The following is a 12,653-nucleotide window of genomic DNA, read 5'->3' as shown; positions in this document are numbered from 1 at the left end:
TCTTTGTTTCCAGTCTCTTTTACGATACTAACAGCATACTGAAGGAACTCGAATGCTTTTTCAAAATCCCTCGAGGCATAGAAATGACCAAGGTACGCATATGACTCTCCTTCTTGATCTTTTTGTCCAGTCTCTTTTGCGATTTTAAGAGACTGCTTTAAGAATTCCAATGCCTTTTCGACATTACCGAGATCAAGATGAAAATGACCAAGGCCCTGATTTGTTCTTGCTTCTAAAACTTTGCTTCCAGTATCTTTTGCGATACCAAGAGCCTGCTCACAGAACTCGGTTCCTTGTTGTAACTGCCTGAGAGAGTAGTGAGTACAAGCAAGGGTAACATACACTTCTCCTTGTAAATCTTTGTTTCCAGTCTTGCTCGCGATACGAAGAGCCTGCTGACAGAATTCGATTGCTTTTTGATACTGCCCGAGAGAGCCATAAACACTGCCAAGGTTTAAATATGCTGTTCCTTCTGAATGTTTGTTTCCAGTCTCTTCTGCGATACCAAGAGCCCGCTCAAAGAATTCGATTCCTTTTCGGAACTGCCCGAGAGAGCGATAAGCGCTGCCAAGGTTTAAATATGCTTTTCCCTCTGAATTTTTGTTTTCAGTCTCTTCTGCGATACCAAGAGCCCGCTGAAAGAATTCGATTGCTTTTCGGAACTGCCCGAGAGAGTGATAAGCACTGCCAAGGTTTAAATGTGCTGTTCCTTCTGAATGTTTGTTTCCAGTCTCTTCTGCGATACCAAGATCCCGCTGAAAGAATTCGATTGATTTTCGGACCTTCCCGAGAGAGTGATAAGCACTGCCAAGTTTTCCATATGCTGTTCCTTCTAAATCTTTGTCTCTAGTCTCTTCTGCGATACCAAGAGCCCGCTGAAAGAATTCGATTGCTTTTCGGACCTGCCCGAGAGAGTGATAAGCACTGCCAAGGTTTAAATATGCTCCTCCCTTTGAATTTTTGTTTCCAGTCTCTTCTGCGATACCAAGAGCTCGCTCAAAGAATTCGATTGCTTTTCGGACCTTCCCGAGAGAGTGATAAGCACTGCCAAGGTTTCCATATGCTGTTCCTTCTAAATGTTTGTTTCCAGTCTCTTCTGCGATACCAATATCCCGCTGAAAGAATTCAATTGCTTTTTGGAACTGCCCGAGAGAGCCATAAGCACTGCCAAGGTTTCCATATGCTGTTCCTTCTAAATGTTTGTTTCCAGTCTCTTCTGCGATACCAAGAGCCCGCTGAAAGAATTCGATTGCTTTTCGGAACTGCCCGAGAGAGTAATAAGCACCGCCAAGGTTGATACATGCTTTGTATTCCCTATCCATTTCTTTGTTCTTTTTGGCCTCCTTGAATTCTAACTCAAAATAATCCCGGGCTGCTCTAAAATCACCTCTTTTCAATGCTTTGATTGCAAGGTCATAACTGTCCATGCCATCCTCTTTGAAAGCGCAGCTGTGTAGTTCTTGTTTGCTTTTGCTTTTTTGGAAAGACTAGAAAATTTAAACAATATCTTAATTAATTTCTATAAAACTTTTTAAAAACTTCCGGCGACAGTATGAAAAGTTGTCTATAATCGTCTGCCGTCTAATTATAATAATAATAATGGTCGAGATTATGCAATGGAAGCAAATTTTTTTCTCTCAACATTATCAATACTTCATCAAGACAACAGGTTATAAAAGTTGACAAATTGATTAATCACCAAAGGGGAAATGCTTAGATCTTTTATCAAATTCTTATAACTAATTCTTTACGGAAACGTCTGGAGATCATTCTAGAGAATGTGTGTGACATGAAAAAGCTAGTGAGAAAGTATAATGCAAGCTGTAGCTAACTGTTAATTCATAAAAATTCTTGAAGCCCCAAGTTGCGACTGTTTTATTATTATTATTAATTTTTTTTAACTTAAACTTTCTGCCAAAATAGTTTAATTTTCAGGTGTAGCATGGAGTAACATAGAGCCAGGGGCTAAAACTTTGAAAGGGTTTTGGGCCCAAATTGTGATCACTTAGTCTCAAGGGAATTTTTGAAATAGATTCCCAAAGCTACATTGGCACTTAAATACCAAAGCAACTGATATATCGATTGTTCTAGTTGCTCTCTTTGCCTAGTCTGTTCTCGGTCAATGCATTTCGGTGACGTAACCGAGACGAATAACGTTCAGGCATATAATCAAACAAAAACGTTTTTTTTAAACAAAGTCACCTTGTTGTCGATGACTGTATTTCCTAAATGATTGCTTTCTTTTCCTGCCCATGTTAACGCCTGTTTCCTCAGTTCCAGCAAGGTTTGGTTTTCCTTGTCAATCTTAAAAAATTATTAAGGTTTTAACAATGAAACTAGACTTGACCTTGGCCTTCCTCCATGCTTCCTTTGCTCAAATTAGAGGTTAGTCAATAACAAGCATGCACATCTCTGTTTAGAGAATTGACCTTTATCTCTTTCCCTGCTTTTAGTTCAACATATGAACCAAAAATTCGAGAAAACACAGTTTTTTTTGCAACCTAGATCGTAAGGCTACAATCCGGCCATAATTTGTTGAAACACTTCCGGAAAATACATTTCAAAGAGGACAGACGGCAAATTGTTGTTGCTCGAAATATCTTAAAGTCGTAACTGTTCTTCAGTAGGATCATGAGCCTGTGGCTCCTTGTAGGATGCCTAAAAGCGGTGTGCAATTCCATAATTGGTTGCGGCTCCATTAAATCCTATACCAATTGTAGAACATTTTAGGAGGAGCCAACCACAATGTGAGAACAGTCACGGACAAGGTATATGAGTAGGAAAACAACCCAAAAAAACTGTAATGCGTTAAATAATGATTTAAACACACCCGTCAATAAAATAATAAAAGAGAGATACTTATCGATGATAACCCCATGGCCCTTGAATAATTTTTTAAAGAATTTGAGAAGTAGAGTGGATTTTTAAAAAGCTGGGCACTCAAAACGGTAAAGAAGCCGTCGATGGGCCGGGTTGTTCGAAGCTGGGTTAAGATAACCCAGGGTTAGTGCTAAATTTGAACTCAAATATGAGAGTTTAAAAATCAAATTCAGTTTTATTCTCTTTGCCTACAATTTCATGATTGGATACTCTAAAAAAGAAAAAAGAAAATTATCCGAGAGAGTGCTTTTGATAAAAAGAAGAAGAAACCTGGGTTAGCGCTAACCGGCCTTCGAACAACTGGGCCCAGTTGTTGATTTAGACGTAGAAGAAAGTGGGCAAAGTCTATCAACAAAGTCTACCTTTGACATGCAGATCCTAGCATATCTTACCAGTTGAGATATATAAACACCAGAGAGACCCCTTTATCCTCACTTGATAAACACCATAGGCCGGTTTGGTGGGGATGTTACCGGTCCATTTGGGGAAAATTCAGGATCCCGAATGCAAAGTCAAGATAAAATAAGTCGTTCCACGAATACACGTATTGTTTACCTCTTCTTCCCCTAATGTTGGTGTCACGGGTTTGCTTACGCATAAAACGTCTTGGAACGGGGAAGGAGAGAAGAAATTCGCAAGCGTTTCAACAATTTTAACCGGGAATGTAGAATGATGCGTATAATGAACACGTTGCAACACCTTTTTACAATGGAGTTGAAAAGTATGAACTTAAGGATACTTCTAATCCTCTTTCACACCACGCGATCACGTCTTCAAACATATTCATCTTCAAAGAGGCATTAGCTCCTGAAATATGTAAATCAGTATAATTCAGTAAAACTAAACTGCAACATACAGTAAAGCTTCCTCAAACTGGCATCTTAGGCTTATCCATCCTGGCAGTTTCTGATAGGAAACTAACCAACGCTCGCGGACAACAGTATTCTTTTTTTTTTTTCTTTTTTTACAATAACATTGACAGTTATTAACTCCACTTCCCAGCAAAGTTTCTTGGAAAATTACGCGCAGGAGACAGACAAAAATAAATTGCGGCTCATCACGTCGTATCCATAGTCTATACTCTTACTAAATGTGCTATACGCTTATTGCCATATGCCCTTTTTCAGGCAACCGTAGACATGGACACAATGACTACCACGTTGACCCTAATATTGAACCCTGAAATTTCGGCCTCAAAACGCTTTGCATAGTCAAACTACGATATACAAGGGTGTGGTGCTTGCGAGAGGTCCTGGTAATGCGAACTCTCCTATTTGAACGTAATGACATTATCAAGGTAAACCTAAGAGACTATTGTAGGTATAAAAATCACCTGTTGTTATCGCTTTGAGTGACGATGGCCGTATGTCAGTGGCATCTTTTGCATCTTTAAGTGAGTCACTGTAATTTCCTTTAAAAAATATTGGAAAAACAAACCCAAACACAGTCACAATAGGTGCGGCAAGGCAATCATAATTTAAAGCAAATACAATCGGTTAATGCGAGATAGCTTTCGCAAGTATGAAAAAAAAAAACATGCTGGGAAAGCCCTCAACACAGTTCCATGGGAGGAAACTCTGCCCTGAGGTCCAACCCCTTACGCTTTTATATATCATTTTTCACAGAAAAGGTTCCCCCGTCATATACCATCTATTGAAAAATAACACCTAAAATATCATGTGCCTGTTCGAAATAATCAAAAGATAGATTTTTCTACCCTTCCATATAATTAACTCGTGAATTCCCCTCTCTTTCGTATACCAAGGTACCCCTTTCCGGCGGAGCTTCCATGTATAGAGAATGCCCCCCCCCCTTCCCCACCCGCCCACCCCCCCGGGTGTCGTAGTGTAATGAATAACTAGTATATTTTGTAATTTTGAATTATTTGGAAAACGTTGATGAACCATGCTGGTATAAGACTTCAAATAAAATATTGTCTTGTCTTGTCAGCAGGCCGAGTCAATGGATCAAACAACACGTTATGTTCCTCTTTGTATCAAAACAATAGTGAGAGCTTTGAACAAGCAAAACACCTGATAGCAATTAATTGAAAGTCCTACAAGTACGCAACCTACTAAACCCTGGAAAATACAAACAGCCTCACCCAGACAAAGGTGTGCATTAGCTCTGTTACTGTACAGTTCAGCCATCAGATCCTTGTCTTTGTAGTTCACTTTAATCCCCTCAGTGTAAAAGTAAACGGCGTTGCTGTAGTCTCTTTTGTCGTATGCTTCACTACCTTCATCATTGTAAACCTGTGCTATTGCTGAAACTGAAGCAAATTGAAGTATCGTTAATAACACGTGTTAAACTACCTCCGAGCATTCTAAATTTTATTTAGTGTTTGCTCATAGTGTGAGTAGAAGAAGAGCGAGTAAGATTCAATTAGTCAGTTGCTCACTTGCAGCTAATTTTTATGAATTTTCAGCTTGTTTCATTCTCCTGATCTGGTTCGGTCTGTGTATTTTGCCTTGGTTGTTCTCGGTAGTCTCAAGCAATTTTTCGCCCAGTTGCGATTCTAAAGTTACAGTCAACAGACCCTTTCACGGTTTTTTCAATTAAAATTAGTAAAATTGCCAAGTTTGATAGTGATTTGTTGAAAACTGACGAAGATATAGCACCGCCGCAAAGTCGTGAAATTTTACAGACGTTTGTATGGTGGGGGACACAAATGTGCCCCCTCCCCCCCTCCCCCCACAACATACAAACGTCTGCAAAATTTCGCGACTTTGCGGTGCTGACAATTTTACTAATTTTAAGACGCTCTTTCCAGTGTTGTCGACGGATTTTCCCTAACTATTTGAACTCGTGGAAAGGTCTATTCAGAACCGATAGGCAAATAAAGTTTAATGTTGACTTGTATTCCAAAGATTATTTTGTTTCGAATGTAATTAAGTTTTCGTTTCAGGTAATCAAGATTGCATTTAAAAGAATTAAGATTTTTTTTTCGAAGTATCAAGTTTGCTTTTCAAAGAATCAAGCTTTTCATTGGTGTATATTGAGATTATCATTGGGTCACATCAGTAATTGTTACCTCATTAAAAGGGGGACTTAATATTGGCGCTTTTTTCGGGATTGGTCCTCTTCAAATTTATGGTTTTACAGGAGAATTCCCTTTCGGCGGTTTTTTTTTTGTTTTTTTAGTGTACTCAGTTTTATCAAGAGCTATAATGGCTCTCGGTTTTATTTTTGAAAAAATGTTTTGCGGGTTTCCGTGTTAGTTACCGTATTGTTGGTAACAAGAACAACAACTCTTCAAGTAAATACCACGATGTGTACCACTAATTCACCGTTCATTACTTTGCATGAACATCTGCAAATTATTTAAAAAACTATTGCCGTGTTTGACTGCCAGGCTCTGTGGGTTTTCGCTTTCCATCGATTTTTATTGTGGTTTTTCACTTTTCGCCCTTTTTTTGGTTAGTTTATTTTGTTATTGTTTTTTTGGATTGATTAATAGGGGTTTCTGGGTAACTGCCCACCTACCCCTTCCCTAAGTTAACATTAACACTACTTTTCACTTAGTGCAAAATTGTGACTTAGGGGAGGGGTAGGTGGTCACCATTTATTTATTTATTTATTTATTTATTGAGCTTGAAAACAATAAAATCTGCCAAAGAGGAAAATGCGAACGCTCTACGCGTTGCGTTTTGGGTGAAATCGGGTTGAACTGGAAATTAAAAAAAAGGTTGGGTAAATGTACATGCTTAAACCAGTTAGTCCGCTAATGCCAGTTCAGAGGCACCTTCTCGTACTGGTTAACTATCTGGTCTTTGCCTTTTTACTGTAGTTATTCACTTTAAGTTTAACAATAATTTCAAATATTCCTCCTCCTTTTTAATCATTGAAAACGTTCGAAAAGTCATCCAAAACTTTCTTTAACATTTACTGAACCGATGACTGCAACCTAATTGTGTCAGTTTTCTATGAATGAAATATTGGCTAGATTTTTGGGAAAAAAGAAATGAATAAAACACAAGGCTTCCAACCAGAATCATCCCTTAAAGTCACTATTTTAAAACCATCCAACAAAAAGTCCATCAAAATCTCTTTAAGGTTTTCCCGTTCTTACGTAATTCCTTTTTTCCTTGAAGGAGCTTAAGCAACGACGACGGCAAGGGCTACAAAAAATCACTGACAAAGTGAAGCCTGACTTCATTGCACTTATTCCATCTCGTTCAATTCGTCAAATGCTGGCAATTTTTTCTGGAGTTGAATTCTAAAAGAGTCTACCGAACTTCAAGAAAAGAAAAACATGGTCGTTCTTTTGTGTTCACGTCCGTCGCATAGAATTCCCGGTCCATTGAGGTCAACAAAAAATTTGCCTTTCGGGTGGGGGTTAGTATTAGGCTGTTTCTATCCGTGACACTTCTAAATGACGCATACATGAGACAAAAACAACAAAACGGTCAAGGAGAACTAGAAACAAGTTTGAAAAAATAAATATCGTTCTTTTGTGTTCACGTCAGGCTCCACAGTACCTGAAAATAGGCATTCAGTTCACGTCGTAGTCATGCAGTAACGGCAAAGAAATGTACAAAAAAGCGTGATGCGCGTGAAGAGTTGTTGTGTTGCCAATCTAAATCAAGAGCCATAATAGGACTATGGCTCTTGTCTAAATCTATTGCTGTTTTGCCGTTCTCGTTGACATCGTCTTCGTCGTTACCTAAGCTTTCTATTGATCATCAGTCATCTTACTTTATTAGTCCACATCTTTCTTTGAGATTCAATTTCTGTTCTTTCGTTGTAGCAGCGTTGACCAAGACATGAAATGAATCTTTTTCATTTTGCTGCCTTATTTTGTTTACTTTTTTTTTTGTCGTCAAATATTTTCCCTTTTTCCCTTGGTCCGTTGGTAATAAACCGTTATATTAACAGTTGTAAGAATTCTTACCTTTCAAAGTCTCTTCATCAAAGTCCAGTCCTTGTTCACTGGGTGATGTGACATCACTCTCACTTCCTGCTTTGATTTCACTCTCTCCCATGATCATGAAACCACGAATGCTTGGATGAAGAAAATAAAGTTGTTTGAGAGTTTTATCATCACGCAGCAGTTCTTTAAAATTATCATCGGATTCATTAGATGTTAAATTAAAAAAGATTCACGTATCAACTGGGCTTTAGTCCCCGCTAGATAAGATTGTACTGAGGCAAATGTGCCATCCATCAATGACAAACCTCCCACCACCATCGGGCAGCTTCCCAGAAACGCACAACCTATAAACTGGGCCCTAGAGGGGTTGGGGGGGGGGGGGGGGGGGGCGGGGGAGAGATTGAGAATACGTAGGACTAAATAATAAAACGTAATATAGTTAATTAAGGATTCCAAAAGAGTTACGTGCGGTATTTTTGGGTTTTCATTCTCTGCTAATAAGATCGACTTGAATTTTTTACCGGTTCCACATTTTGGTTGGTTCTATTATCAACGGCGATTAGGTGCTTCTTTGTCCATGTTTAGGATTTGTTGTACATCGGTGCTTTGTTGTTGCTCAAATTTATTTTTAAAATGGTTAACTTTTGTTCACTGCAATAAAAAACTGGAGAGAGCGGAACCTTAAATTCGACAATCCAAGTTTCGTTTGTACGTTATAATTTAAACAAGAATTATGCGCCTCTTAGAACACGAGTTTGACGACCTTTATTTCTGTGGAGAAAGAAATGGGCTGTGAGAGCCATAAAAAAGGAACACGAAAGCAATCAAAAGGCAAATGTGCCCAATGGGAGAAAATATAACCTACAAAAATATATTTTGATAGCTTTTTCCACTTTGACTATTAAATCATGAGTAGAACGGGAAATGACTTAGAATTAAAACCATTTAGCTCAACCACATATTTTAGCGGAATTTCCCGCGCAGCCTTTTTTATCTTTGCTCACATAAAAGACAAAAAGAATATGGAAACCATAATCGGTTGTTTTTCTACTGAAATGCACAATAACAAAGACGGCAAAACAACATTCCGTCAAGTATGTAATCTAGGCAGGAAAACAGCCATACGAGGTCGGTCATTAGTATAGCTTACTTGTATTCGCAATGAAGAACGACCTCCTGGATTCCACTCGATCAACCTAAACTGCAAGGGCCTGGAAGCTGTGCATTATTCTTCTTTTTAAAGGTACTGGTGTAGCACGCCCAATAAATAAACGGGAGCGGCAAGTGGCTACGCCACAAGCCGCGAGAAACGACGACGTAAACCCAAGAACTCAAACTCTTTTTGACACTGACGTGCTCGTAACTGTAGACAGCTCCACGGATTTTAAGTAAATAGGTGGACTGTAGGCACTTAACTACTATCAACTGCTTGATATGATGATATGAAAAAAGCATCAACCAAATAAATAACCTTTGTATAATCATGTGATGAAGAGGGCAGAACGTAATAGGACAGTTTTATTTAATAAACCATGACGTGCTTTAGTCGCCCTGACCACAAAACATTTGTTTCGATTTGTTGGTCAGGAAACCTTGGAAAACTCATGCTAACAAAAAACATGAAGCCAAAAGATCAGTATTTTAGGAAACAGTATCTCATGACATCTTTTGAAATGACAAAAAGTGTTGTTTGGAAATTTGAACTGTTATCCACAGAGCCTGAATGAGTCCTTCGCGGGTTTATTGATGCAACAATACAATTTTTTAAAACAACTTTAAAAAAAGAAAACTAAGCGAACACTGTACGGAGTCAATTTGAAAGAAATAGGTCAACAGGAGAATTTCCACACAAAAACAGCCAGAAGCATTTGGTTAACTTAGCAGAAAATTTAGAGCTGGTCTTGGGAAATGACCATGTCATTCATATAGAAAAAAAAAATTGTAGTTCTATATTTTCCCAGCGGGCATAACCTCATATCATTGATTACCCTTTTTCCATCGAGAGTTTTTTCGAGTTAAAAAAATCTCAGATGAAAACTGAAATGTTAACGTTGCTTCCTTTTGATACGGTCCAAAAAAATAAAGTTTACTGAGTGCAAAATATCTGTGTTTCACTTTTTGATGAAACCGAAGTTTATTCAAGATAGAACAATACTAGTTCACCCAAGTATGATGATGACATCTGAATAGAAAGGAAATCTTTTCAGCTTTCGTTTTGAAAGGTGTGTGTGATTTTATTTCCAGTAACAAGTCTAACAACAATACTGCAACTGGCAACTAAGCCAATTCGCTGATTTAATTTCTAATTGTGACAATAACAATGCCCGAATCTAATCGGCTCTTAACAGCCTATATTTATTGCGTTGTTTTGCTGTTGCAACCCCAAAACGGTCCTGTTACCAGCCTAGCTTGTACTCGGACAAGTCAAATCGGACCGTTAAACAGCCAATGAAAATCAAGTAGCAAATGTAACTAACCAATGAAAATTAACACGTAGCCAATGATAATCAATCAAAATCAGTTGAAAAATAATGGGTGAGCACGCTGTCCAGCTTCAGGTTGAAAAGCTGCTTTAACGTTTAATCAAATTAGGTCTTTTGCCTTTCGAGTTTAAGAGGGAAGTTCTAGATTTTCTTGACTTAAACGACTCAAAAGCAGTACTTTCTAAGAGTCGCTTTAGAAGAGATGTCTCGGTTTAATTTCTATTTTTCGATCACATTTAGATTTATGGAACAGCCAGCCTGTAGCCATAAAAATAACTGATCAGTTATCTTTGTTTAGTAATAAAGTTAATGAATTTTATATTGATAAGTTTCATCCAAATAATAAAAGATGTATGTTTAGGGTACAAGTTTCCATATCAGTCTATCTAATAAGCACATGGATAAATTATTTGATAGATAAGGGATCCTCTCGTTCTGTATAAAGTGTCCTAATTATGCAGATATCACTTTTATAAATTGGGGTTTCCTCTGCTTGTTTTTAAATGTAATATTTTGATTATCTGTGTAATTGCCGGCGGAAGTAAATAAATGAAGAAGGAAAGAAAGTGAGAAAAATAGGCAACATGACAGTGTGCATACTCGAGGAAGATGTGCTAAGCGAAAAATTAGGTTTCAGGAACCGTCTACATCAGTGTGCCATCCCATGACCACATAAAGTAGTCTGTTCCATGGATCCAGGCTCCAAGATAGTAGGGAAAGCGCATCGAGAAAAGTTGGGCGAAAACCACGGGGGAGCTGAGGAGAGACAGGTAAGTGGAGCATGTAAGCATGGATTTTAATATCTCATTCCGGTAAAGACAGCTCCTGGTATCACCCAATGACTGGTAAATTTTGACAGTTCACGTCAACCACGTCAATAGGAACTTCAAGATCCCGCGACGCGACGGGAACGAGAACTTAAAAAAAGAAAAAAACCCATAAGTTTATTAAGTTTCGCTGTTTCATTCCAGCTAGACTGAAAAATGGTTGTTTCTTTTCTCAAAATCGGTTTAGTGTACATGATGGTGTACGGTACGTAAGAGCCCCACTCGCGCGAAGCGCGCGAGCCACACACCCCTAGACCTTGTAGTCTATTGGACGTAAGGCGATAGGCTCGATTTCCGTCGCTCTCTCGGTCCTCCCCGAGAAGAGGGATGGGAGTAGTAATCGAGCGGCTGGTAATCGAGCCTAGTGTAGGGGCGTCGATAAAACCAGGAACATGGAACATCCCGAAACATAAAAAAATTAAAATATTTTTTTATGAAAAAATAACTAAATTAATTAAATAATAATATTAATAATAATAACAATAAATAATAAAAGGAACAATAGATAGAAAACAATTTTTGCAAAAATTTATAATAAAAAATAAATAACATAACATAACATAACATAACATAAAAACGAAAAATAAAGAAAGAAACAAAGAAAGAAAAAAAAAAGAAACTGGTATCATCTCCGAGTTTGAGAAAACAATATTTTGTGGTAAGGAATTTTTTGCAGTGGGCGAGTGAGGGTCCATTCAAATGACAGTAATGAGTGAAGGCTTGCTTCTAAATTCAAAATATATTAAAATGGGTCGCGAGGACAGGGTTTTCAAGGTTTTCGTCACACAGCCACCTCTTGTAAACGTTTGCCATGTGGTTTAAGGGTTATCCATTTACGGTTTTGCGACCGTAAGAAGAGCTTAGGGGCTCGTCGCTTTGGACTTGGATAATTAAATTAAAGATTCACATTCGCCGTGAATAGCTGCAGTGGCAGTGGTAGCGCAGCGGTAGTTTCTAACTGCATCAGTTAGCCTGAATTTTAGCCGTCTCCCCGCAAACTCCTCTTGCGACTCGAGGAGACGTCTGAAATATCATGCTGACTATAAACAGTATAGAAACTACCAGGAATGTGAGTATTGTCTCTTCTTAAGTTCACAGAGCCGCCTAGTCTGTAAGTAATTCATGTTCAAGTAAAGCAAAGCACCTCAAGTAAGCAAATGTCGGTTATATATAAGGAGACTATATGTTGGCTTGAAATGAGCTACTTACCGACTTGTCTTGACATGAAATACTGCACCGACATCTGTAAACCTGAAGAAGGCTGGTATGTCCAGCCGAAATATTGTTATAAAAAACAATACACGTTGTTTTAAATCAGCTTTGCTGTAGTCTTCGGACTTCTCGTTCTTGACCGACATTTCAGACCATTGCAGAACCGTGATTGGATAACCGCCATTAACTCACGGCAAACAATTACAACAGGTAGCTGTGAGAGGAGAGCTTAAAAAACCCCACTCCTCGCGACCTATTTTAATATATTTTGAATTTAGAAGCAAGCCTTCATTCGTTACTGTCATTTGCATGAACCCTCTCGCCCAACAAATTTTAATTTGTTGCGACAAAATATTTTTTTCTCATACTCAGAGAGGA

The 12,653-nt window shown here is 38.3% G+C and overlaps 1 long non-coding RNA gene across 1 annotated transcript; it reads right to left on the bottom strand.

Moving 5' to 3' along the window:
• Positions 1–2,202: 2,202 nt before the first annotated feature.
• LOC140931429 (uncharacterized) lies at positions 2,203–4,292 on the bottom strand. Its single transcript, XR_012164961.1, has 3 exons — positions 4,214–4,292; positions 3,620–3,687; positions 2,203–2,304 (listed from the first exon to the last, which is right to left on the bottom strand). It is a non-coding gene; the product is annotated as an uncharacterized lncRNA (long non-coding RNA).
• Positions 4,293–12,653: the final 8,361 nt, after the last annotated feature.

Source organism: Porites lutea, chromosome 3 (assembly GCF_958299795.1).
Source record: "Porites lutea chromosome 3, jaPorLute2.1, whole genome shotgun sequence".
Taxonomy (NCBI): Eukaryota; Metazoa; Cnidaria; class Anthozoa; order Scleractinia; family Poritidae; genus Porites; species Porites lutea.
The sequence above is the reverse complement of the archived record's forward strand: the minus strand, read 5'-3'. Positions and strand labels throughout refer to the sequence as shown.